Source organism: Octopus bimaculoides, chromosome 6, assembly GCF_001194135.2.
Source record: "Octopus bimaculoides isolate UCB-OBI-ISO-001 chromosome 6, ASM119413v2, whole genome shotgun sequence".
Lineage (NCBI taxonomy): Eukaryota > Metazoa > Mollusca > Cephalopoda > Octopoda > Octopodidae > Octopus > Octopus bimaculoides.
Genome location: NC_068986.1, coordinates 17,036,092 through 17,040,931, shown reverse-complemented (window position 1 = coordinate 17,040,931; position 4,840 = coordinate 17,036,092). Strand labels below are relative to the sequence as shown.

Genomic DNA, 4,840 nt, shown 5'->3' with positions numbered 1-4,840 from the left:
ATAATAATAATAATAATAATAATAATAATAATAATAATAATAATAATAATAATAATACGCAAAACACTTTCAATACAGTAAACATAAGAGCACCACAGCAAACCACAGCACATACCCAAGGCGCACAGAGCTGCGCTCGGTAGTGAAGTGAAAGCACGTTATAAAAATAAAACTACTGAACAATAATAATAATAATAATAATAATGATAATAATAATAATGTACATTTGAAATGAGAGAACGAAGGGGATTGAATCATGTGAACGTAGAATGCTTGAAGCACAAGTTATTATTATTGTTGTTGTTATTATTATTATTATTATTATTATTATTATGAAGGTAAAGTCCGCTGCGGTCGACTTTGCCTTTCATCCTTTCGGGGTCGATTAATTAAGTACCAGTTACGCACTGGGTCGATGTAATTGACTTAATCCCTTAGTGCCTACAGTAGAAAGGATTATTATTACTATTATTATTATTATTATTATTATTATTATTATTATTATTATTATTATTATGAAGGCGGCCATTTTCTACAATCGTCAAAGACTCAGAAAAAGTCCCTTGCGTTATTTGTTCAGGCTCTTTGCGTATAGAGTTCAATCTAATTCACCTTTTATCTTTTCGAAACCTAGTAAATAAAGTACCCATGAAGTACTGGAAGGTGGTGATGGCGGGGTGTTCGATGGTATGGACTATATCCTTCCCTTTAAAATTTGAGTGTTTGTCTCTGAATCAGAAACGATTATTTTTGTTGTTCTCGCTGTTGTTGTTGTTGTTGTTTTTGCTGTTGTATACAATATTGATATATTTATTTTTTCAATTTCATTTCAGGTAAGTACACGCTTTTGCTGAGATTGAACTTATGATGTCCAAAACTATGGTAAGATGCGCTCAGTTTTTAGAGTAATGTTATAGATGCGTTGTTCCTCACAACATTTTCTGTGACACAGAGACATGATAAAAAAGCTGGCACGAACACACCCATGCTAAATACAAATATATGTATATGTTCTCACACGAACATATGGTGAAGCTTTTTAAAATGTTCTCTTGTTTTTTTTTATATACAGCACTAATTTGTGCTTTTTACTTCGAATTGTAAAAAGTTCTTTTGTATATGAACGTTTAAGCAGAAGTATGCTTAGAGACATACATATATACATGCACAAATACGCATGTACTGTCACACACATACACACACACACACGCGTACACACGCACGCACAAACACACATACGCACGCATGCATGCACAAGCACGATGCCACGCGATACGCGTTTTATCGTCTGATTTGAAAAAGCAATAGTAAAACTTTCATACTGTGTCCGCATATTCACATTAGCTCAGTATTTCTAATCATTAATAGTGTGGCACAGATTATTATTATATGTTATTTATCAAACATAAACTACGCCGTTTACTTTTCTTTCTTTCCTTTTTTTTTTTTGTTTAACTGTAAAGTGGCTTTGTGCATGATAAGCTACGTGGTTTCGGTGGACTAGCCTTTATCTTTCTTTTGTCAGATGTACTTTGAGAGATATGCAGTGTTTTGTTTCTTACGGTGTTTGAAATGTTTCATATGCTGACATAGTGGTACAATGGGACATGAAAAGAGTCTTATGTTCGGCCACTTGAGGATATGGCACGAGCGCATATTTTCAATATGTATGCGTGCCTATTTCACTAATTGGATTACCGTTACTATTCAACCTCCGGATCAACTCTGATAGGCAAACCTTCGATTGGGAAAATCTTCGACTGAAGGTATTCCAATAAAGACCAGACAATCTTTTCGCTTTTGGAGCACCTATGTATATGTTATCTAGTGTGACTTGCCTTTTTGCTGTGATTTGAAGGATATTTAGCTTCTATTTCTAGTAGAAGGAATGGCCATCTACAGGTTACCAAGTTGGCCAGTTACATGTGGAGTTATTTCTCGTCACAAACATCAAACCATGGTTAAATACCTCATTCTGTGAACATAAGAAGAATAACTTATTTTGCCAGCGATAAGTGGCTGACGAATTATATTATGGAAATAAAATAGTCCAGTTAAAACAGCAGAACAGTTTTTAGTGCCTCATTTAAAGATATGCATTATAGCGTAATCACAAGAGATTAGTTATGTTGAACATTACTAATAGCCTATCCTGTTGGCACTAAGTAGCTGACAAAGTATCTCGTGCAGATAAAACTGTATAGTTAAAATGTCAAAATACTTTGTAGTATTTAATTCGAAGAGACATCCTATAGTATATTTAATTTGGTAGTTGAGCTTTAGTATGTTCGTTAATACTATCATCTGTGAAGTAGCGGATTCATAGTTCGAATGCTACCAGAGGATTCGTAATTCTTTTCTATCTTACGTTGAGATTTGTAATGCCGAATAGTCTAATATCATTTATACTGAAATCTCAATTAAATCAGAACCATTTTCGTTATGTAGATTTGGCAATTACTGAACAAGAAAAATCCTGTCTGGAAGGCGAAGATTCTGTCCAAACGTATTAAGCCGAGAAGTTTTGATAATATCGATTTTGTCCTGTTACATGGTAGTGAATCATGGCAATTGATTTAGTATTATATTGCAGGTGAAGAGATATACAGCCTATATTTTCAGAAAGCTTCAAGTATTCATGAATAGGTGCTTCAGGAACAACTTAAGCACTAGACATCCAAAAATTTTCAGCAACAATATCTCTGAACCAAAAACCCAAAAGGAACCCGTCTGTCGAGAAACAGTAAGACGAAAGTGGAGATTGGTCGACTGTACGTTAAGAAGCTTTGGGAGATTTTTTGGAAAAGAAATACTTGGACTGGATCCCAAGAAAAAAATGTGAAGCATGATTAAGGATTTGTTAGTAAAAATGAACAGGAGAGGATCTGAAGATAGCAAGAGCAGAAATGGTATGGAACTAAAAGAAAAAGTAAGAACAGACAGATGGCCTTGAGAGATTGATATGGAGGACCAACGTTCCTATCAAAATCCGAATGAGCACGGATGATCATGTACCACCACCACCACCACCACCACTTGACAGTATGTGTTCCCGTAATCTAGTGGTTCACCGTAAGAAACCGATGGAATAAGCACCAGGCTTTAAAAACAAGTCGATTTCTTCGACTAGAACCTTTCAAAGAATTTCCACAGCATCACTGCAATCCAATGAGTGAAACAAGTAAATGATAAAAGATAATTATATGCACAATCCCCGTCCACTAGGCTAGACATAACAGCTCGAATTTGATAGGTAGGTTTAATCTATATTGTTTAAAATGTTATACGGGGTGTTCAAAACATCTCTCTGCAGAATGTATTTTTATTGCAAAATAAATATTTATAAGATGGTAATAAGATTGCAAGTGGAGGCGCAATGGCCCAGTGGTTATGGCAGCGTACTCGCGGTTTCGATTCCCAGACCGGGCGTTGTGTGTGTTTATTGAGAGAAAACACCTAAAAGCTCCACCAGGCTCCAACAGAGGGTGGTGGCGACCTCTGTTTTATTCTTTCGTCCCAACTTTCTCTCACTCTTTCTTCCTGTTTCTTGAGTAACGCTGCGATGGACTGGCGTCCCGTCCAGCTGGGGGAGGAACACATACGCCATAGAAACCGGGAAACCGGGCCCATGAGCTTGGCTAGGCTTTAAATGGATGAAAAGGAAATATGATTAGAAAAGAATATATTAGACTTTACAAGAGGTGTTGAAAGCATCGCCTTCATTTTCAATACATAAGTGGACTCTTCTACACATGTTTTGAAATACATCTTGGTGAGTCAGGTTGAAAAAAAATCACTGCGGAGAGACTTTTGAACACCATGTACTATCGTAACCTCTCCACCAAACAGGTGCAGCCATAGCTGTGCGGTAAGAAGCTTGTTTCTCGACCACATGATTCCGGGTTCAGTCTCACTGCGTGGGTCATTGGACAAGTGTATTTTGCTACAGTCTCAGACCGACCATAGCCTTTTGTGTGGATATATTTGACGGAAACTGAAAGAAGCCCATCGGATGTGTGTGTGTTGCGTGTGTGTGTGTTTGTGTGTGTTCGTGTCTGTGTATGTCCTCCACCACCGCTTGGCAACTGGTGCTTGTGTACTTAAGTCCATGTGACTAGCGGTTCAACAAAACTACCGATAGAATAAGTGCCTAGCATGAAGAGAAATTCTTGAAGATTGAGCCCCAGTATGGCTGCAGTCTGATGTCTGAAACAAGGATTAAAGATTAAAGAGATTAAAACCAATGAATTACATCGATGTTATTGGCAAAGACAGGCAACAAGAAATTGAGGGACCACCAAAGATAAAACGCGACAGATTTCTCTCACAGGCATTGTGAGATGCTTCCTGCTTGCAGCTGCTTCAAGGGGACAGTTGATTTACCCCAGTAACCAGCTCCTATGTTTGACTGACCCCGGAGAAATAGAAAATATGATAATAAAAATGATAATAATTCGGCCTTTATAATAATTCGTCATTCTCGGGTCGATAAAATAAGCACCAATTTGATGGCGCAATTATATTAAATATTTTGATATATTGTATAAGAAAATCGGAAAAGAAAAATATTCCTGAATAAGTCAATTTCTTCAGCCAATCGAGATAGTTCTATAGAATTCCTTACATTCCAATATGCCCTCAAAGACATTTCAAATTAACTCGCAATAACCTTAAGAACTATTCCAGTCGATATTTTCAAACCTCTCATTTAGTTGCTATACATTTCGACGTTAACGACTCTAATTATACATACATATATACGTACGCACACGCACACACATACACACACACACACACACACACATATATATATATATATATATATATATATATATATATA

At 36.5% G+C, this 4,840-nt stretch overlaps 1 protein-coding gene across 5 annotated transcripts in view; it reads left to right on the top strand.

Annotated features, from left to right (window-relative positions):
- LOC106875435 (alpha-mannosidase 2) overlaps positions 1-4,840 on the top strand; it is a 473,174-nt gene that overhangs the window by 324,970 nt on the left and 143,364 nt on the right. Inside the window, exon 3 of one of the 5 annotated variants that reach the window (XR_008264371.1) lies at positions 834-4,046. The exons of the other annotated variants lie outside the window; for them this stretch is intronic. The gene's annotated coding sequence lies outside the window, so the exon portion shown is untranslated. Of the gene's footprint in view, positions 1-833; positions 4,047-4,840 lie in introns of those variants that run through there. 5 annotated transcript variants of the gene reach the window in all.